The sequence below is a fragment of the Pseudophryne corroboree genome, chromosome 5, assembly GCF_028390025.1.
Source record: "Pseudophryne corroboree isolate aPseCor3 chromosome 5, aPseCor3.hap2, whole genome shotgun sequence".
NCBI lineage: Eukaryota > Metazoa > Chordata > Amphibia > Anura > Myobatrachidae > Pseudophryne > Pseudophryne corroboree.
Window position 1 is genome coordinate 824,582,900 of NC_086448.1, and position 22,920 is coordinate 824,605,819.

Genomic DNA, 22,920 nt, shown 5'->3' on the forward strand with positions numbered 1-22,920 from the left:
CAGGAGCGAGTGCTAACATCTGGTCCGGACTGAAGGAGCTGCCAACGATTACTGACATGTCTACTGTCACTGCATATGATTCTGTCACCATTGAAAGAATGGTGGTGTATTATATGAGTGACCGCATCCAAGTAGGCATGTCAGACAGTCCGTACGTATACTGGCAGGAAAAAGAGGCAATTTGGATGCCCTTGCACAAACTCGCTTTATTTTATCTAAGGTGCCACCCCCCCCCCCCCCTCCAGTGTGTACGCCGAAAGAGTGTTTAGTGCAGCCGGTCACCTTGTCAGCGATCGGCGTAGGAGGTTACTTCCACAAAATGTGGAGAAGATGATGTTCAGCAAAATGAATGATAAATTCCTCCGGGAAGACCTTTACCAGGAATTGCCTACAGAAAGTACACAGGGACCTGTGATGGTGGATTCCAGTGGAGACGAATTAATACTCTGTGAGAAGGGGGATGTACACAGTGAAAGGGGTGAGGAATCAGAGGATGATGATGAGGTGGACATCTTGCCTCTGTAGAGCCAGTTTGTGCAAGGAGAGATTGTGGTAGACCCTGTCGCTGAAATGATTGGTTTGTTAAAGTGTGCATGTCCTGTTTATACAACATAAGGGTGGGTGGGAGGACCCAAGGACTATTCCATCTTGCACCTCTTTTTCTTCTTTGCATCATGTGCTGTTTGGGGACTATTTTTTAAATCTGCCATCCTGTCTGCCACTGCAGTGCCACTCCTAGATGGGCCAGGTGTTTGTGCCGCACACTTGTGTCGCTTAGCTTAGTCATACAGCCCCCTCGGTGCAACCTTTTGGCCTAAAAACAATATTGTGAGGTGTTCAGAATACACTGGAAATGAGTGGAAATGAATGTTATTGAGGTTAATAATACCGTAGGAGCAAAATTACCCCCAAATTCTGTGATTTTATCTGTTTTTATGTTTTTTTCAAAAATCATCCAGATCCAAAACCAAAACACGAAAAGTGCCCGCCGCACATCTCTAGTCTAAATTAGGCCCATTAGCCTAAAACCTGGGTATTTGTGTGGGAACGCGCATTGACCTGGGTCCTGCTTATGCCTGACAATCGATGTGCCAAGGACAAAAAAGAAAGACCCTTTGTTGGCGCACTCGTTAAAAACCATATGTAGATTAAAACCTAACTTTTTTTTAGCAACCATATAAAAGCCTATTTGACAGAACTATTTAATAAGCCCTTTGTTCAATATACCGTGCAAAATTACATGTTAATTTTCTTTACATGTATGTGAAAGACAGACAATATGAAAATATTAATTAATTAGGGCAAAGATAACCCAATATGCAGCAGGATACCAATCATACCCTGAATTAGGGAGTTAAAGTGCAGCGCCCTCAAAAATTGTATAGTCAGTATATTGAAGAATATATTGAAAAAAATATAAGCAGGTTCACAATTCGGACCAACACATTCTAATGATAATGAATCTGAGAATAGAAAAAGACAGAAGAAGGAAATGTATGAATCCGCTGTCAACGTTAGGCTGGATTTTGGATTTCACCTAGGACCTACTACACCAGATATTCTCTGGGGGTCACCCACCAGGTACTGGTCCGGCCCAACAATTTATTGCTTCCAAGATCGGACGAGATTGGGCATTTTAATTGTGGTTTGGTAGTAGAAACACCTCCCGTATCTTACCCAGGATCGTTGATGAGAGTTCATGAATAGGAAGGTAAAGTATTTTGTGGCAGGTAAAAAAGCGAGGATCTGCTTTTGGCGTTAGACTGTGAGTTGTCCTGTCAGTTATCAACCAAACAGGGACCTCACTGAATCGACAATGAGAGTCCTGAATATAGAAAACTCTGAAAAGAATCTAGAAAGAATTTTTTTTATTATATATTCTTCCTTTGTTCAAGGAGAAAATCACACAGTAAAGCATAAGTACCCAAATATCGGGATTGTTACCCTGCTAGAGAATTGCCTCAGGAATGTTAACCCCAAACCAAACAGCATCGGTTATGTAACACCCCTTTACCTGGGCTTTCTGGGTAATGGTGTGTATTTAAACTCTTCCCGCTTTGCAATGCTTCTCAACTTGTACTTCTCTTGGTATTAGTGCCTCCACCCGAATCTTGACGTGACGTGCTCTTCTGGGAAGTGTTCAATTTTGGAAACACCGGAGGGAGACTCGGGAAACCCTCTGCCCACCACGTGCTTAGACCGACCCCACTACAGGAATATATCACACGGATATGTTGCAAAAGCCACCCTGGCACATTTATTAAAAGGGTCTGGAATAGCAATTGCTTTTATGCATTTATACACAAGGGACTATAGTAGATCAATAAAAGAGGACATATACTAAAGGCATAGGAACATGTTGGTCAGTAATGCACACACATATTTAAAGGGTGTATAATGCAGTAATAAGAAAAATGAACATAACATATGAATCTGCTTTCTCCTGTCTGTCTGTCCCTTCCTGAACTTCCCTTTTGTATGCAGATAACACCCTGGCCTTTGCAATCACTGACTGGGTAATGACAACTTAAAACAGCAGTATCACAAGGAATTTCACACATACCACATACAGCATTAGACAATACATCCCCCACTATAGTGCACTGTTATTTCAGAGTTCCTTATCTTCTGCATGCTATAGCTTGACTGAAAAGGTACTTTAACAGGTTCCAATTGGCACTTTCAGCAATGCTGGTACTTGTAGTTCCACAAACTGATTCTTTGTTGAAATCACACACTTTGTTAGCTACTATTTATCAGTCTTTACCAAGAAACATAACACTGTAAACCGTTACTTATCTCACATTCCTCCAAAGTGTGTCCCTCTGCAAACTGTCCTCTCCAGGAGTCAAAAAGGAAGGTTTGAAATGCATTATCCTCTGTAGGCCACTTAACTTCATCAGACTGGGGTTCTCCCTCTCCGTAGGGCTCTTTCTGTACAGTCACGTGGACTTCTTCCCCAGTATTCTCCAGTCATTGCCAGCTGCATCTTAGCTATATCTTAGACATGGTTCCTTCTCCCTCCTTGGCCATCTCTTCCTTCACTCCTCTGGACAAAAGCATTCCATTCTCCACTCCCCCCTCCCCATGCTCTGTTTCTCCACCCCCCGACAGCCTCTGCGTGTCTCTCTGTATATCCTCTGAAACCCAAGGCTGTCTGGGAGATGTAGTCTCTAAACACAAAATGGCCGGTGTCCAATTTCACATTTGCTGCCTGTCATAAGCGCTGGGCGCTACAGTTAGAAAAAAGGTCTATGGGTAGTACTGACTGAAAATAATGAATAATCTAGCCAGCAGATTTATATAAACACACCCCGATTTGTTAAGAGATGACAGATTTAGAAACAAATACTAGTGCAATCGTAATAGACATGGATTAATTATATAGATCACAAGGTTACTGTCTAGAAGATCAAACAACAGAAAATTACATTCAACTGACTAAATTGTTGCACAGCACATATGTCAACAATGCAATATTTCTTAAATTAAAGGGATAAAATCCGATAGAATAGTATCAGTAGCCACATGTCAATATAATTACACATCTTAGGGAAAAGCCAGAGAGAGCATGTTTACACAAAACACATAGGTTAGTGAAAGCGGCTTATGAATGTTACTATCTAAGTTTAAATATTAAATTCTCCAGCTGATCAGGTTATACACTGTACCCGCACCTGAGGTTGTCAAACAGTGACACGTGTTGAAAGTAAGTGACAATGCAATCATAAAAAACATAAATAAGCTATATAAGTATGGAATTTCTGTCTGGAGCAGACGAGAATATAATGGTGGTCATTCCGAGTTGATCGCACGTAGCAACTTTTTGCTGCTGCTGCGATCAGCTAGTCCACGCCTATGGGGGAGTGTATTTTAGCTTAGCAGGGCTGCGATCGCTTGTGCAGCCCTGCTAAGCGAAAAAAAAATTCATGCAGAACAAGAGTAGCCCTGGACATACTTACCCTGCGCAACGATCTCAGCAGTGGCGCACCCAGGGGGGTTTCCGAGCAACCAGAAACCCCCCTCCACCAAAAAAAAATTTTTTTTTTTTGTTTTGTTTTGCTGCATGAGTATTATTAATGGCTGTCTAGTGTCCTCTGCAGCCTGCTGTCTTCCTGGTGGCACTTGTAGTAAGTGCTTAATAAAAGTTTACTTTCTTTTAATTATAGTACATATATATCCATGTGCATACATATATACACATGTATATACATACATACATAAATATAAACACACACACACATGTGTATATATACGTGTACTGTATGTGTATATATATATATATGCATGTTTAATATGCTCTGTATGTGTGTATATATATATATATATATGTGTGTGTATATACGGTATATATACAGTATGTGTAGATATGTATATATATATATATATATATATACACACACAGACACACTAGTTTTATGGACCCAGCATATACAGGGTCACCTCAGTCCCCACCCCCGTGATTGGCTCCACCCAGTTCTGGAAACCCCCCCATGCAAATCCTGCATTTGCTACTGTACAGCGATGCAGGAGCCGGCTTTCACGTCAGACATCCGCCCTCCGTTCTTCTGGACACGACTGCGTTTTCCTTACCACTCCCCGAAAACGTCTGGAAACACTGCGGTGACGCCCATGTCCGCCTTCTTCCTGTCCATCTTCTTTGTGGTCCGCTCTGCTACCGCTTCCTTCTCAAGACGCGGGGCAACGTCGCGCACGCGCACTTCGGCCGCCGTGCATGCGCATTCCGCACCCGTCCGCACCGCAGTGATAAACCGCTGCGTGCGAACACGGTCGGAATGACCCCCCATTGTATCTGGCTGGTTAAATTGTTGCACAGCTGAGAGTGTTACAAGGTGATAAATAGAAACACTTCAAGGAAAAAAAAGACCTGTGTCCTTTGCCCTAGTGGTGTTGATACAAAAGTAGCTAATGCTAAATAATATTTGTTAATGCCCAGCTGACACATATTGCACAGCTATAAAAATACCATAAACAAAATTAGCTATATAGAGCACCATACCTTCCAACATGACCCGCCCCACTAGGTACAAAATGCTCTGTTTCTGGACTTCCCTCTTAATTTATTATTGCCATCACCTGTGAAGAAACAGCTTTCTTATCATTTAACTAGTTCAACACAGGTGATGGAAATCATAAATTAAGACGGAAGTCCAGAAATAGAGCATTTTGTACCTAGTGGGGCGGGTCATGTTGGAGGGTATGGAGCATATGGATAGACAGTGTGGTTTAATTAATAGGCCCTACACACTGGGCGATAATACTGAAAGCATACTTGCCTACCTGACCCTCTCCATGAGGGAGAAAATGCTCTGTTCCTGGACTTTCCTGGTAATGTATAATTGCCATCACCTGTGGTGAAACACTTTTCTTATCAATTAACTAGCTCACCACATGTGATGGCAATCATACATTACCAGGAAAGTCCAGGAACAGAGCATTTTCTCCCTCATGGAGAGGGTCAGGTAGGCGAGTATGACTGAAAGATATGAACAATCTCCATACACTGCTCTCTGGATCGGTCTCTTGTATGATCCTAATTTATCCTAATTACCTTCCTAGTCAGTCTGCACGTACTACAGGGGTAGCAGGAATATCAGGGAAGTGCTACGTTCCTGCATCTCACTCTATTTGCTGCATTGGAGTACTGAAACCACATATCCAGAGCCGGCCCTAACCAATAGGATGCCCTAGGCAAGATTTTGTCTGGTGCCCCCTAGCACCACCGCTAGTTCTGCAGGAGATGCCTGGCATGAGTCAGTAGGCAGCTCTGCTAATGTCGGGCGCCTTTTGTTCATAAAAATGCATATTGTTTGCATTACTATGTGGCTAGGATGCACAAGCAGCTTCTGCTGATTAAAATGATATGCAGCATGCCTATATTATGTGCGTGACTGCGGCTATATCTGCATATGAAATGCTACATTACAGTGATTTCCAGGACTACACTGCAACATAGCATTTTGTATGCAGATACAGCCGCAGTCACACACAGAATATAGGCATGCCGCATATCATTTTAATCAGCAGAAGCTGCTGGTGCCCCTAAGCATACCAAATGCCCTAGGCAATTGCCTAGTTTGCCTATGCCTAAGGCCGGCTCTGCACATATCAATCAGCAGCTTGACCTTTGGTACGCTGGATATATGAACTTTTCAATATGAATTTGTTCCATGCATTGCAATTTATAGGTCTATTATGCTCTCTACTCTATATTACTTATGCCCAGGAGATTAGAACTATTACTCATGTGAATTAGCATATTAAACTCCAGAACATTTGTCACATATTCTCGCTGCAGCCGCAGAGTGTGAAACATATTGAGGAAGGAGATTCTCTGGCACTAATCCACCCAGCGCTGCGTACCCTGCTAAATCACAATAAAATATTCCACAACCCTTCCACATATTACTAAAAATGTAAAACAGAAAGGATTAAATGTGGAAGTGTTCACGCTGTAATTGCAAGCCTAGATTTACACAGGTGCAATGCGTAACTCAGAGGTTCCCAAACTGTGTGCCGTGGCTCCCTGGGGTGCCTTGGGACACTTGCAGGGGTGCCATGGGTTGGTGGTCCAGGACCAATTCAAATTATTCATGGTCAATATAATAGGCAAAACCATACCTCCCAACATGACCCTCTCCAGGAGGGACAGAATGATCTGCTTCTGGATTTCCCTCTTAATGTATGATTGCCATCACCTGTTCTGAAACACCTTCCTTATCCATCAACCTGTCCAAAACAGGTGTCGTCAATCATAAATGAAGAGAAAAGTCCAGAAGCAGAGCATTGTGTCCCTCCTGGAGAGGGTCATGTTGGGAGGTATGGCAAAACCAGTGCTGGTGGCTGCCAGTCATAAAATATGTGGCCAAACAGAAGCAAATCTTGTCCCTCACCACACAAATGACCCTAAGGATGACATATAAACGCAATCTACTTAATGTAATATTTCTTTTTACATTTAATAAGAAATTCTTGGCCTAGGGGTGCCGTGAAAAAAATTCTGATATACTAGGGCGCCGTGATTCAAAGTCACACACCGCTCGCCCATTGCGTCCTGTATCAGTTGTTGTTAGTTTCCTGCAAATGTAAATACCCCTGACCCTGAGAGCGCCAGGGACCAGAACCGACTGACCGGGGCGTTCGCAGTCTCACTGTACCAGCCGTATGTACTTACAGGTTCACGGCTTAATCTTCGAGGCGAGAATATACTACGGGAAGGATCAACCAAGTATATCTCAAAGATAAAAAACACACTGATTGACAGGCTGCGGCATGCAGGGCCATCTGGGCAAAGCAATGCCCTCGGGCCCCTTCCTATACTTGCCTTGCCTCCCATATCCTACTGGAGACTCCCGGCGCAATGCCGAGTCGCCCGCTGCCCCGAAAAATTTCATAAAACTCCCGAGTTCCCCAATGCCCCATTACAAATACAGACAGCACATGTGCGAATCACAATGCGATAGCGTTAGGAAGTGGACGTCACTCGGATACACAAGGGGCCAGGCCAGCCACTGCGTAGTTATGAGTGTCCTTGCCCGGAAGCCCTGCCCACTCTAACACCACCGCCATATCCTCCTCCCCGTGTCTGTACTGCTGCAACAGCAAAGAGAAGGCTGACACCTGTAGCAGCTTCTCATAGGGTGGAGGGGAGCGGGGGGTAGAGCTCAAATGCATCGTCTCCCCCAAGCAACAATGTTCTGGGGTGACAGCAAGATGGAGGAGAAGTAACCCGGCCAGGAAGGAGAAGGTAAGGTGTGTGTGTGTGTGTGTGTGTGTGTGTGTGTGTGTGAATGCCTGTGTGTGTGTGTGTGTGTGTGTGTGTGTGTGTGTGTGTGTGTGTATGAAGAGTGTCAGTGTGTGTGTATGAAGTGTGTGTGTGTGTGTGTGTGTGTGTGTGTGTGTGTGTGTGTGTGTGTGTGTGTTGAGTGGGTGTCAGTGTGTATGTGTGTGTTAGTGGAGAGTGTTAGTGGAGAGTGTCAGTATGTGTGAGTGCCGGTGTGTGTGCATGTGATTGTCAGTGTGTGTGTGTGTTATTGGACAGTGTGAGTGTTAGTGTGTGTGTGTGTGTGTGTGTGTGTGTGTGTGTGTGTGTGTGTGTCAGTGAGTGAGTGTGGGAGTGTGTGTGTGGGTGTCAGAGTGTAAGTGCCTGCGAGTGTCAGTGTGTGTGTCAGTGCATGTGAGTGTCAGTGTGTGTGTGTCAGTGAGTGTGTGTGGGAGAGTGTCAGTGTGTATGTGTGTGTCAGCGTGTGAGTGTGAGTGTGTGTGTGTGTGTGTGTGTGTGTGTGTGTGTCAGTGCCTGTGAGTGTCAGTGTGTGTGTGTCAGTGCGTGTGTGTGTCAGTGCCTGTGAGTGTCAGTGTGTGTGCAAGAGAGTCAGTGTGTGTGTCAGTGCATGTGAGTATCAGTGTATGTGTGTCAGTGTGTGTGAATGTTAGTGTGTGTGTGTGTGTGTGTGTGTGTGTGTATGTACATCAGCAGTCAGCCTCCGGCAGTCACTATGTGCACTCTGTGAGCACTGTGTAAGCATATACAATCAGTGCTGCACTACTTACACAGTTGCACCCACCTCACCTACTGCCACTGTCTACTCCAGCGGGGTAATGGCGGTTCTCCTGCTCCCTCTGACCACTCTGATGGGGTACGGTTGCAGGGTTATCTGAACTATCCTGCTTTAATATACCCCGGATAGTTTAGGCCACCTGGATTGTCCGCTATTCGCCTGGACTGGTAATTATCTTGGAGACTTTTGTTATTTGCTCTGACTGTAATATGGTAATGCAGCAGTAGGGGGCGTCACACCCATTGCTGCATTTACTGATCCCAGCTGCATCTTAGGATCAGATCAACTGCGACGCCATCGGCCCTCTGCGCCGGCTGTTCCCTGCAGGGTCAGAACTGCGCCTCAGCTTGCCAAGCACCAGTACTGTGCTCCCTGTAGAGTTGTGCCCCCAGTAGTATTGCCCCAGTACTGTGCCCCCTGTAGAGTTGTGCCCCAAGTAGTATTGCCCCAGTACTGTGCCCCCTGTAGAGTTGTGCCCCAAGTAGTATTGCCCCAGTACTGTGCCCCCTGTAGAGTTGTGCCCCCAGTAGTATTGCCCCCAGTACTGTGCTCCCTGTAGAGTTGTGCCCCCAGTAGTATTGCCCCCAGTACTGTGCCCCCTGTAGAGTTGTGCCCCCAGTAGTATCGCCCCGAGTACTGTGCCCCCTGTAGAGTTGTGCCCCCTGTAGAGTTGTGCCCCCAGTACAGTGCCCCCTGGAGAGTTGTGCCCCCAGTAGTATTGCCCCCAGTACTGTGCCCCCTGTAGAGTTGTGCACCCAATAGTATTGCCCCCAGTACTGTGCCCCCTGTAGAGTTGTGCCCCCAGTAGTATAGCCCCCAGTACTGTGCCCCCAGTAGTATTGCCCCCAGTACTGTGCCCCCTGTAGAGTTGTGCCCCCAGTAGTATTGCCCCCAGTACTGTGCCCCCTGTAGAGTTGTGCCCCCAGTAGTATTGCCCCCAGTACTGTGCCCCCTGTAGAGTTGTGCCCCCAGTAGTATTGCCCCCAGTACTGTGCCCCCTGTAGAGTTGTGCCCCCGGTAGTATTGCCCCCAGTACAGTGCCCCCTGTAGAGTTGTGCCCCCAGTAGTATTGCCCCCAGTACAGTGCCCCCTGTAGAGTTGTGCCCCCAGTAGTATTGCCCCCTGTAGAGTTGTGCCCCCAGTAGTATTGCCCCCAGTACAGTGCCCCCTGTAGAGTTGTGCCCCCAGTAGTATTGCCCCCAGTAGTATTGCCCCCTGTAGAGTTGTGCCCCCGGTAGTATTGCCCCCAGTACAGTGCCCCCTGTAGAGTTGTGCCCCCAGTAGTATTGCCCCCAGTACAGTGCCCCCTGTAGAGTTGTGCCCCCAGTAGTATTGCCCCCAGTAGTATTGCCCCCTGTAGAGTTGTGCCCCCAGTAGTATTGCCCCCATTACAGTGCCCCCTGTAGAGTTGTGCCCCCAGTAGTATTGCCCCCAGTAGTATTTCCCCCTGTAGAGTTGTGCCCCCTGTAGAGTTGTGCCCCCAGTAGTATTGCCCCAAGTACAGTGCCCCCTGTAGAGTTGTGCCCCCAGTAGTATTGCCCCCTGTAGAGTTGTGTCCCCAGTAGTATTGCCCCCAGTACAGTGCCCCCTGTAGAGTTGTGCCCCCAGTAGTATTGCCCCCTGTAGAGTTGTGCCCCCGGTAGTATTGCCCCCAGTACAGTGCCCCCTGTAGAGTTGTGCCCCCGGTAGTATTGCCCCCAGTACAGTGCCCCCTGTAGAGTTGTGCCCCCAGTAGTATTGCCCCCAGTACAGTGCCCCCTGTAGAGTTGTGCCCCCAGTAGTATTGCCCCCAGTACAGTGCCCCCTGTAGAGTTGTGCCCCCAGTAGTATTGCCCCCAGTACAGTGCCCCCTGTAGAGTTGTGCCCCCAGTAGTATTGCCCCCAATACAGTGCCCCCTGTAGAGTTGTGCCCCCAGTAGTATTGCCCCCAGTACAGTGCCCCTGTAGAGTTGTGCCCCCAGTAGTATTGCCCCCAGTACAGTGCCCCCTGTAGAGTTGTGCCCCCAGTAGTATTGCCCCCAGTACAGTGCCCCCTGTAGAGTTGTGCCCCCAGTAGTATTGCCCCCAGTACAGTGCCCCCAGTAGAGTTGTGCCCCCGGTAGTATTGCCCCCAGTACAGTGCCCCCTGTAGAGTTGTGCCCCCAGTAGTTGTGCCCCCAGTAGTATTGCCCCCAGTAGTATTGCCCCCAGTAGAGTTGTGCCCCCGGTAGTATTGCCCCCAGTACAGTGCCCCCTGTAGAGTTGTGCCCCCAGTAGTATTGCCCCCAGTACAGTGCCCCCTGTAGAGTTGTGCCCCCAGTAGTATTGCCCCCAGTACAGTGCCCCCTGTAGAGTTGTGCCCCCAGTAGTATTGCCCCCAGTACAGTGCCCCCTGTAGAGTTGTGCCCCCAGTAGTATTGCCCCCAATACAGTGCCCCCTGTAGAGTTGTGCCCCCAGTAGTATTGCCCCCAGTACAGTGCCCCTGTAGAGTTGTGCCCCCAGTAGTATTGCCCCCAGTACTGTGCCCCCTGTAGAGTTGTGCCCCCAGTAGTATTGCCCCCAGTACTGTGCCCCCTGTAGAGTTGTGCCCCCAGTACTGTGCCCCCTGTAGAGTTGTGCCCCCGGTAGTATTGCCCCCAGTACAGTGCCCCCTGTAGAGTTGTGCCCCCAGTAGTATTGCCCCCAGTACAGTGCCCCCTGTAGAGTTGTGCCCCCAGTAGTATTGCCCCCTGTAGTATTGCCCCCTGTAGAGTTGTGCCCCCAGTAGTATTGCCCCCAGTACAGTGCCCCCTGTAGAGTTGTGCCCCCAGTAGTATTGCCCCCAGTAGTATTGCCCCCTGTAGAGTTGTGCCCCCGGTAGTATTGCCCCCAGTACAGTGCCCCCTGTAGAGTTGTGCCCCCAGTAGTATTGCCCCCAGTACAGTGCCCCCTGTAGAGTTGTGCCCCCAGTAGTATTGCCCCCAGTAGTATTGCCCCCTGTAGAGTTGTGCCCCCAGTAGTATTGCCCCCAGTACAGTGCCCCCTGTAGAGTTGTGCCCCCAGTAGTATTGCCCCCTGTAGAGTTGTGCCCCCGGTAGTATTGCCCCCAGTACAGTGCCCCCTGTAGAGTTGTGCCCCAGTGTAGAGTATTGCCCCCAGTACAGTGCCCCCTGTAGAGTTGTGCCCCCAGTAGTATTGCCCCCTGTAGAGTTGTGCCCCCAGTACAGTGCCCCCTGTAGAGTTGTGCCCCCAGTAGTATTGCCCCCTGTAGAGTTGTGCCCCCGGTAGTATTGCCCCCAGTACAGTGCCCCCTGTAGAGTTGTGCCCCCAGTAGTATTGCCCCCAGTACAGTGCCCCCTGTAGAGTTGTGCCCCCAGTAGTATTGCCCCCAGTACTGTGCCCCCTGTAGAGTTGTGCCCCCAGTAGTATTGCCCCCAGTACAGTGCCCCCTGTAGAGTTGTGCCCCCAGTAGTATTGCCCCCAATACAGTGCCCCCTGTAGAGTTGTGCCCCCAGTAGTATTGCCCCCAGTACAGTGCCCCTGTAGAGTTGTGCCCCCAGTAGTATTGCCCCCAGTACAGTGCCCCCTGTAGAGTTGTGCCCCCAGTAGTATTGCCCCCAGTACAGTGCCCCCTGTAGAGTTGTGCCCCCAGTAGTATTGCCCCCAGTACAGTGCCCCCTGTAGAGTTGTGCCCCCAGTAGTATTGCCCCCAGTACAGTGCCCCCTGTAGAGTTGTGCCCCCAGTAGTATTGCCCCCAGTACTGTGCCCCCTGTAGAGTTGTGCCCCCAGTAGTATTGCCCCCAGTACAGTGCCCCCTGTAGAGTTGTGCCCCCAGTAGTATTGCCCCCAGTACAGTGCCCCCTGTAGAGTTGTGCCCCCAGTAGTATTGCCCCCAGTACTGTGCCCCCTGTAGAGTTGTGCCCCCAGTACTGTGCCCCCTGTAGAGTTGTGCCCCCAGTAGTATTGCCCCCAGTACAGTGCCCCTGTAGAGTTGTGCCCCCTGTAGAGTTGTGCCCCCAGTAGTATTGCCCCCAGTACAGTGCCCCCTGTAGAGTTGTGCCCCCAGTAGTATTGCCCCCAGTACAGTGCCCCCTGTAGAGTTGTGCCCCCTTGTTGCGCCGCTTACAGAAAAATAAAAAAATAAATTAATACTCACCAGCCCCGCTCCTGCTTCCCGATCACTGCTGCCCTCCATGTCCGGCTGCCGGTGGTCCTTGGATCTATGGGAGAGACGTCATGACATCTCTCCCATAGCACCTCATAGACACTAGAGGTCAATTATGACCTCTAGCGTCTATGTGTCGCTCCCACAATGCAGTGCGGTGCACCGCACAGCATCGGGCATCTACACAGCACTGGGCGACACCAGTAGCGGATCTTACCACAGCGGTGGCGCCCTCTGGAATGCGGCGCCCCGGGCAAAAATCCTGCTTGGCCGTAGCAAGATCCGCTACTGACTATATTACTTCTATACCTGTTGTGCAATGCTTCAATAAAAAGTATTGTATATAAGAAAGATACAATGCAGAACAGTAATATCCTCATGACGGGAAAGAGGATCATTGCGCACAGCACGTCAGCCACTCCTCTGACAAATAACTGTCATTTAGTAACAAAAAAGCAATAATAAAAAAACTATTTCAGAATTACTGCTGTGGCAGCGCTGGAACGCGCCCAAAATACATCTCTGCGCCCAATTTATCACATCGGGGAAAAAATCCCATTAAAAGAAATATTTGAAGATAATATGTGAAATGCAGAGTGTAACCGTGTAATTAGCAGGGAGAGGAGTCTGTCACATTGTATCTTCTACAGGTACAAAGCCATTAGGACGCTCATCCAGAGAAAAGCTTTCTCAGTCACTCTGAAGAGGCCACTCAGGATTGTTTACTGTGCACAAACCTGCGTTATCCTGTAGCTACAATACAGCATTGATGTAACCAGCAGAGAGAGAGAAGAGGACAAGGACTGCAGACTGCTTTTGTCATGATGGAGATATGAGGAGACTGGAGCCGCAGCCAGAGACGGAGACAGATCCCTGTTCAAAATATTGCTACAAAAAGATCTATTAAAAAACTATTAAAGTCTCTAATGGTCCCTCGGAGATTGCAACACAAAATCCATTTGCTCTTCTTTTGGGATTATCATGCTCACTTAAAAATGGAATAAATAAGTGTGTGTGTGTGTGTGTGTGTGTGTGTGTGTGTGTGTGTGTGTGTCCGCAGGGCTGTAGCTAGGTGTGTGCGGAGGGGGCACCGCACATAGCGCTGCAGGGTAGGGGGCGCAGTTGGCAGCACTTGTCAATCATCTGTTTTAATTACTTTCACTTGCAGCTTCCCCCCTTTTTGAAGCCCAGCATCTCCTGACCACTGCTGTCTCCTACCCTGAGCCCTTCTGTTGCGAATACCTATACAACATTCATGAACTTACCTTGGCAGCTCTTTGTAATTCAGTCACACTGTTTGAAGCTTGCCTTGCGGAGCAGAGCAGAGGAGCAGAGCAGAAGTGACGAAAGGGCGTGCACACGCGTGCACGAGCGGGAGGAGGCCGAGAGCCGGGCTGAGTGTCGGGGCTGAGCACAGCGGAGCAGGCAGCGGCCAGCAGGGAGATCGCTGCTGCTGCTGAGTGTGTGTGTGTGTGTGTGTGTGTGTGTGTGTGAGGCCGCTGTTGGAGCCGCTGTGTGTGGGAGTGAGGGAGAGTGCGTGAGTGTGAGGGCCCAATCACTGCCGGGCCGTTGCTGCTAGCGCAGCTAGTTGAGAGTGAGTGAGTGAGTGACCAAGTAAGTAAGTAAGGGTGTGAGGGCCACGTTCAGTGGGTGAGAAAGAAGGAAGAGAGAGGGATGCTGCTGCTGGGTGAGTGAGTGGGCCAGCGCTGCTGGGGGTGAGAAAAAGTGTGAGTGCTGTAGCAAGGTGTGAGTGAGTGAGAGGGTGTTGCTAGGGGAGAAAAAGGGTGTGAGGGCTGCTGCTGGGTGAGTGAGCGTGTGCTGCTGCAGCCACAGCCTGCATGAGTGAGGACTGTGAACTGTGGACGAGGCAGGTGCCGGAAGCCTGGTGGACGAAGCTGGTGCAAGAAACCAGGTGGACAAAGCAGGTGCCAGAAACCAGGTGGACAAAGCTGGTGCCAGAAACCAGGTGGACGAAGCAGGTGCCAGAAACCAGGTGGACAAAGCAGGTGCCAGAAACCAGGTGGACGAAGCAGGTGCCGGAAGCCAGGTGGACGAAGCAGGTGCCGGAAGCCAGGTGGACGAAGCAGGTGCCGGAAGCCAGGTGGACGAAGCAGGTGCCAGAAGCCAGGTGGACGAAGCAGGTGCCGGAAGCCGAGTGGATAAAGCAGGTGCCAGAAACCAGGTGGACGAAGCAGGTGCCAGAAACCAGGTGGACGAAGCAGGTGCCGGAAGCCGGGTGCGTGGCAGCAAGTGAGAAGGGAGTGCGGAGAGCTGGAGCATCTGCAAGGAGGAGTATTGGTGACGCAGGAGAGGGCCCACTTAGATAAGTATTGATTATCTACTTTATTGTGTATGTGATTGAATTGACTGTTTCTGCTGTGTTGTGAATATTGATTCTCTTCACAGCTAGGTCATAGTCAATATCGTATTGCATAGTTTTGTATTGTTTGCATTGTTCTTCGGAAGGTAATAAGGAGTTGAGTTTTCAAAAATAGTATGGACCAAGTTTGAGAATCTCACTCAGTGCGTGTCGTGCAAGATGTATGCACACCTGGAGCAGCCGATCCAGTGTGAATACATATGCGCGAGATGTGTGAAAACGGTTGCCCAGGTTACTGATCTAGAGCAGACCGTTATGCGACTGAGAGCTATTCATAATCTCGAGCAAAGTTTAGACAGAACGGTGGAGGAGGAGTGGGAGGGGTCACCGGTATACAAGGATAATCAGGTAGCCAGCTTGGTCACTGTTAGAAGGAAAAATAAGACGGGGAGGCACGACATCTCTGATCTATCAAACCCGAACAAATTTGCCCGATTGGACGAAGATTCTGCGGATGATATCGAGGAAATGACGGAGCCGGAGGTGACTGTTCCCTCTAGCAACCAGAGGAGTGGTCCCTCTGGCTCCAATTGGATGAAAGTTAGAGAGGCACCAAGGCAGATGGTGGTGGTAGGGGACTCTATCATCAGGAAGGCAGATAGGGCAATCTGCTACTGGGATCGTGATCGCCGTATGGTCTATTGTCTCCTGGGTGCTCGGGTACGGCACATCGCGGACCGGGAAAATAGATTGTTGGGAGGGGCTGGGAAAGACCCGGCGGTCTTGCTGCACGTTGGCACCAACGACAAAGTTAGTGGTAGGTGGGATGTCCTTGAGAAAGATTATAGGGACTTAGGCCAGAAACTAAAAGAAAGGACATCTAAGGTAATATTCTCTGAAATATTGCCAGTGCCACGCTCTAGTCCAGGGAGACAGAGGGAGATTAGGGAGGTAAATGTGTGGCTTAGGGATTGGTGCAGGAAAGAGGGGTTTGTGTTCCTGGAACACTGGGCGGATTTCTCAGTCAGGCGCCCTCTTTTTTGTCGTGACGGATTGCACCTGAATGAGGAAGGGGCTGCGGTGCTGGGGGGAAGGATGGTTAGTTGGTTGGAGGAGCTTTTAAACTAGGAGCCTGGGGGGAGGGTTTAGCTAGAAACTACGGGTCATGGCAGCGAGAGTAGTAAAGATGGTGGTAGTGAGCTAAATGGGGGTGGAGAAGGGGGGAGCGAAAGAGCAAACGGCAAGGGCAAGGGTATGTACATGGGTTCTAAAAAGGCTAGTAACAAAGGTATTACCAAAACATTAACTAACAACAATTATATGTCATCATTACAGCATATAGAAAATGATGTACGTGGCATAAGGGAAAATACTTATGTCAGGGCGGAGAATTTAGGCCGAAACACTGGGTTGATCAAAGAGAAGAGTAAGGTGGGTAGCATTAAGTATGGTGGGGGTGGAGAGAGAGCGAGAAGGACAGTCAGTAAGAGTAACTCTAGGGAGGCTCTAGTAAACCGTGATGGGATACCTTTAAAAAAACAGGCAGGCAAGGGAACCACTAAACTAAAATGTATGCTTGCAAACGCAAGAAGTCTAGCAGGTAAAATGGGAGAATTGGAATTGTTAGCATCAAAGGCTGAGTATGACATTATAGGTATTACGAAAACATGGTGGGACGACTCTCACGACTGGGTTGTAAACTTGGGAGGGGTATTCTCTTTTCAGGAGGGACAGGGCAAGCAAAAGAGAAGGGGGTGTATGTCTTTATGTAAAACCATCACTTAAACCATACCTAAAGGAGATTGTTTATGAGGGGACTGGAGATAATGTGGAGTCACTATTGGTTGAAATCTCAAGTGGGGGAATTGATGCAAAAAAACTAGTTATAGGAACATGCTACAAACAGCCAGATATTAGCATACATGAGGAAGAACAACTCTTGCAGCAAATTGAAACGGCTGCAGGATTGGGGGGTCATCCTAGTGATTGGGGATTTTAACTGTCCTGATATAAATTGGAGTAACGATTCATGTTTTAAAGCGAGGGGCAACAGGTTCTTAAATATGTTAAAGGATCACTACTTGTCTCAATTAGTCGAGGACCCAACTAGCGGTAAAACTACTCTGGATCTAGTAATTACTAATAATGTGGACATCATATCGGATACTAAAGCTGGGGAGACTTTGGGTAACATTGATCACTATATGATCACATTTGACATAATTTTTAGGAAACATAGCTACTGTATAAGGGGTCAACAAAAACATTTAACTTTAGGAAGGCTAACTTCAGTAAGCTGAGATGTGCACTAAACGACATTGAGTGGGAGGTTCTGTTTAGTAACAAGAACACTTCAGAAATGTGTGATGCTTTAAAAGGGTTGCTAGATAGCAATATTCACAAATTTATTCCCATGGGCAGTAAGCGCAGGAGTATCAAACTTAAAATGATGTGGCTTAACAAGAAGGTCAAGGCAGAAATCAATAAAAAGAAGCGTGCTTTCAAAGCATTTAAATCTAATGGAAAGGAGGATTCATTCCAGTACTACAAGGAATGCAATAAAAGATTCAAAAAAGCAATAAGAGCAGCTAAAATTGAAAACGAAAAGCAAATTGCTATAGAGAATAAAACCAATCCTAAATTTTTTTTTAAATACATACACAGCAAAAGATTAAAAAAGGAGAGCATAGGTCCAATAAAAGATGAATTTGGAGTATTGATAAATGATGACGAATCAAAAGCTGAAATACTGAATACATTTTTTTCATCAGTGTTCACCAAAGAAGAACTGACGGTGGGAATAGTGCATAGCGATAATGACAGTAAGGATTTGTGGTTAGATACTTGTTTAAGTGAAGAAGTAGTCAGGGAGAGACTATGCAAAATAAAGATTAATAAATCACCTGGCCCGGAGGGACTTCATACGAGGGTTCTTATGGAGCTTAGGTCACAACTAGTAAGACCCTTATACTTGATTTTCAATAGTTCACTTAGATCTCGCATGGAAGGATTGGCGTATAGCAGAGGTAGTGCCATTATTTAAAAAGGGATCCAAAAATCATCCGGGTAACTACAGACCGGTTAGTTTGATGTCTATAGTTGGGAAAATATTGGAAGGAATTATAAGGGATAGCATAGAGGAGTATCTGCAGACTACTAAGATTATTAGCAAGAACCAGCATGGGTTTGTGAGGGACAGATCATGCAAACTAACTTAGTTAACTTCTACGAGGAAGTGAGCGACAATCTTGACCAAGGAAAAGCAGTGTATGTGGTCTACTTAGATTTTGCAAAAGCATTCGATACAGTGCCTCACAGAAGATTAATCATCAAATTAAAGCAGCTTGGCATAGGAAAAACTGTTTGTACATGGATAAGTAACTGGCTGGACAACAGGGTACAGCGAGTAGTGGTCAACGGAAAGTCTTTAAGCTGGGCACCAGTAGTCAGCGGAATACCACAAGGGTCCGTACTCGGGCCACTACTGTTCAACATATTTATCAATGACCTAGAAATAGGCCTGGAAAGCACAGATTCAATCTTTGCAGATGATACTAAACTGTGTAGGAGGTTCAATATAGAAAAATGCAAGGTTATGCATTTCGGGACTAAAAACAAACTTGCATCCTACACATTAAACAGGGTAAGTCTAGGGGTAACAGTTTTGGAAAAAGATTTGGGGGTACTCATTGGTAATAAGCTTAATAACTGTATACAGTGTCAAAGCGCTGTAAAGAAGGCAAGTAAAGTGCTAGCGTGCATAAAACGGGGAATTGAGACAAGGGACGAGGATGTAATCCTGCAGCTGTACAAATCATTGGTACGTCCGCACCTGGAATATTGTGTTCAGTTTTGGGCACCACTGTATAAAAAAAGATATCGGGGAACTCGAAAGGATTCAAAGGCGAGCTACTAAATTGATTAAAGGGCTAGAGGGACTGGATAACGAGGAAAGGCTTACTAGGCTGAATATGTATACACTAGAAAAGAGGTGTCTAAGAGGAGACATTATTAATGTCTTCAAATATGTAAAAGGCACTACAAAGAGTTATCAGAGTAATTATTTATTAAAAGAACTCTGTTTAGGACACGTGGGCACTCGTTAAGGCTGGAGGGAAAAAAATTCCGTACACAACGGAGGAAAGGGTTCTTTACTGTTAGGGCAATCAGGATTTGGAATTCCTTGCCAGAGAAAGTGGTAATGGCGGACTCTGTAAATGCATTTAAAAAAGGATTGGATGAATTTCTGATTGAAAAGGATATCCAAGGTTAGAACATTTAAAATATTGACGTTGTTAATCCGGGTGTAACATGACTTATAGTTGTTAACTAGTCATAAAACATTACTTTAGCGGGTATATTATAATCATAGTGTTCACTCTAGGTGTCTTTCACAGGGCGCTGCGCCCTGCCCCTTTTTTAGACATCTAAATGCCGCCCTGCCCGTTTGCGTGCGCCCTCCCGCCCCGCACTTTGCTGCCCGCCGGACCCCACCCCGCCGCCGGACACATTAAGCACACTGTCCCCAGTGATTGCAAAGACCCAGTGACGCGCTCCTCATTAGGCCAATCCCTAAGGGGGATTTTTGTATGTTTGCCTGATGCTGGTCCCGGGCTGAATGATGTAAAGAGGAGGTGGAGCCAATTTCCCTTCCTCTTTGGCGCCTGGCTGCTTGCGGCAGGTGAGTGAAGGCTAGTGCCGAGTGCGGGTGATGGATGGGTTGCCACAGCGTTTCTGGGGGGTGCTGGCGATTTGCAGGGATCGGCGTCATCCATGATCTTGTAGGTAAAGCTGGGCTTTGTGACTGGGGCTTCCCACGGTGCCGTCTGAGGCGGTGGCCGTGCTGTCGCTCTTGCTTTGAGGTGTCCGCTACGGCCCTGGGGGGGGGACAAGGTGGTTACTGCAATGTGCCTCAGTGCTCTTACCTGGTGCAGTGTGCCTCAGTGCTCTTACCTGGTGCAGTGTGCCTCAGTGCTCTTACCTGGTGCAGTGTGCCTCAGTGCTCTTACCTGGTGCAGTGTGCCTCAGTGCTCTTACCTGGTGCAGTGTGCCTCAGTGCTCTTACCTGGTGCAGTGTGCCTCAGTGCTCTCTACCTGGTGCAGTGTGCCTCAGTGCTCTCTACCTGGTGCAGTGTGCCTCAGTGCTCTTACCTGGTGCAGTGTGCCTCAGTGCTCTTACCTGGTGCAGTGTGCCTCAGTGCTCTTACCTGGTGCAGTGTGCCTCAGTGCTCTTACCTGGTGCAGTGTGCTCTACCGGGTGCATTGTGTATAACGCGCTCTACCGGGCGCAGTGTGTATAACGCGTTCTAACTGGCGCAATATGTATAACGCGCTCTGCCTGGCGCAATGTGTATAACGCGCTCTGCCTGGCGCAATGTGTATAACGCGCTCTGCCTGGCGCAATGTGTATAACGCGCTCTGCCTGGCGCAATGTGTATAACGCGCTCTGCCTGGCGCAATGTGTATAACGCGCTCTGCCTGGCGCAATGTGTATAACGCGCTCTGCCTGGCGCAATGTGTATAACGCGCTCTGCCTGGCGCAATGTGTATAACGTGCTCTGCCTGGCGCAATGTGTATAACGCGCTCTACCTGGTGCAATGTGTATAACGTGCTCTGCCTGGCGCAATGTGTATAACGTGCTCTGCCTGGTGCAATGTGTATAACGTGCTCTGCCTGGCGCAATGTGTATAACGTGCTCTACCTGGTGGAATGTGTGTAACGTGCTCTGCCTGGCGCAATGTGTATAACGTGCTCTGCCTGGTGCAATGTGTATAACGTGCTCTGCCTGGCGCAATGTGTATAACGTGCTCTACCTGGTGGAATGTGTGTAACGTGCTCTGCCTGGCGCAATGTGTATAACGTGTTCTAACTGGCGCAATGTGTATAACGCGCTCTGCCTGGCGCAATGTGTATAACGCGCTCTGCCTGGCGCAATGTGTATAACGCGCTCTGCCTGGCGCAATGTGTATAACGCGCTCTGCCTGGCGCAATGTGTATAACGCGCTCTGCCTGGCGCAATGTGTATAACGTGCTCTGCCTGGCGCAATGTGTATAACGTGCTCTACTTGGTGCAATGTGTATAACGTGCTCTACCTGGTGGAATGTGTGTAACGTGCTCTACCTGGTGCAATGTGTATAACGTGCTGTACCTGGTGCAAAGTGTATAACGTGCTGTACCTGGCGCAATGTGTATAACGTGCTCTACCTGTCGCAGTGTGTATAGGAGGTTCTACCCGGTGCAGTGTGTATTAGCTGCACTACTGTGTGGTGTAATGGGAAGTGCCACTATTATGTGGCCATGCCCCTTCCCCACGAAAAACAACGCCCCTAAATTTTTGCACTGTCCATTCTTTAGCATGTGGGAATGGGAGGACCAAGCATTTTAGTATGTACCTAATTTTGCCCTTCTAACTGAAAAATGTGCCCTCCCGAATGAAAAATGTGCCCTCCCCGTGATCAGCACCCTGCCCTAAAAAAATCCTAGAGTGAACACTATAATAAACTCAACTTAATACAGAATACAGGTTGAACACAATGGGCATTTTGCCTCTTTTCAACCTCAATTACTATGTTACTATATTACTTTGTGAAAAAATGATCAGCATTGCGGCTGAGCAGATCTATGTAGTGTGTGGCTTCAGGAGATTGGATGTGTGGCTGCACACTACATAGATCTGCTCAATAGCTATGCTGATTATTATTTTAGTATTATTTTTTACAGTGCAATTAGCTTCATATAGGGCCGGGTCAGACCTGATCGCTGTTGTGCAAATTTGCAAGGTAGACGATTATCGATCGATGCGCATGCGTACGGATCATAGTGCACACGCACGAGTTCAAACTGCGAAATAATCCAGCAAATTTTTTTATCGCTAGGCATACACAAGTTGATTGACAGGAATCGGACGTTTGGGGGTGGTAACTGGACGTTTTCTGGGCGTGTCAGGAAAAACGCAGGAGTTCCCACGCGTTTTCAGGGAGGGTGTGTGACGTCAGCTCCGGCCCGATCAGCCTGTTTGTATCTCACTGTAGGAGTAAATCCTGGGTTGCGCACATACTGCACAGACTGGAAAAAACATTCGATGGTGAGTGAGTTGCAAATGGATTTGCAGCTGACCGGCATTTGGAAAGCTTTTCGCACGGTGTACGCAGACTTGCACGGGGCAAATTTTTACTCTGTCTGGGCAGCGTCTATCCGATCGCAAACCTCTGCAAATTCACAGAGGAACGATCAGGTCTGAATTAGGCCCATAGTTAGAACTTTCATTGTTTTTAAGCAGGAACACATAGCTCAATGAGTAGGGTGTTTGAATGGAATGTAACAGGTTATGGGTTTGAATCCTGGGTATGGCAGTATAATGAAATGTGTTATTTCATAAAGGGCATTGTAATTGAATAACAATGAGCTCTCAAGTTAAGTGAATGAATGTGGTCTAAAGAGTATTTGTGTCCAAATTTTGTCATGCCCTTCCCCACATGTCATGTCCCTGTTGGAAAAATGGGATGGGGCACCAATTCTATTTCTGGAACAGGGCACCAAAAAGTCTTATTACGGCTCTGTGTATCCCTACTCATACATAAAAATTAACTGAATGACACAAACATTGGCATAACAATAGATTAGAGGTCGGGTTAGGACGGGTACACACTGGAGCGACCAGCAATCGTTGCTACTTTACTGATGATTTCCCGTGAGCTCAGAACCAGCGATATTGAGCATACACACATTGCAATACGCCCAACCATCTATTGATATGTTGTATGGTTAGGTCGCTAGCATTTTATCACTGCTCCTGTACACACTAGAACAACTTTCATGCCACTCCATTCTAGGGAGTTGGTCCGACATATCGTTTGTCGTCCGTTTCGCCATACACACGGCACAATAGGCACAC

General features: G+C 47.8%; 1 protein-coding gene and 1 pseudogene across 1 annotated transcript in view; both read right to left on the minus strand.

Moving 5' to 3' along the window:
- TMIE (transmembrane inner ear) overlaps positions 1-22,920 on the minus strand; it is a 265,362-nt gene that overhangs the window by 186,322 nt on the left and 56,120 nt on the right. The window lies entirely within an intron of this gene.
- Positions 1,542-1,659, minus strand: LOC134929821 (5S ribosomal RNA; annotated as a pseudogene).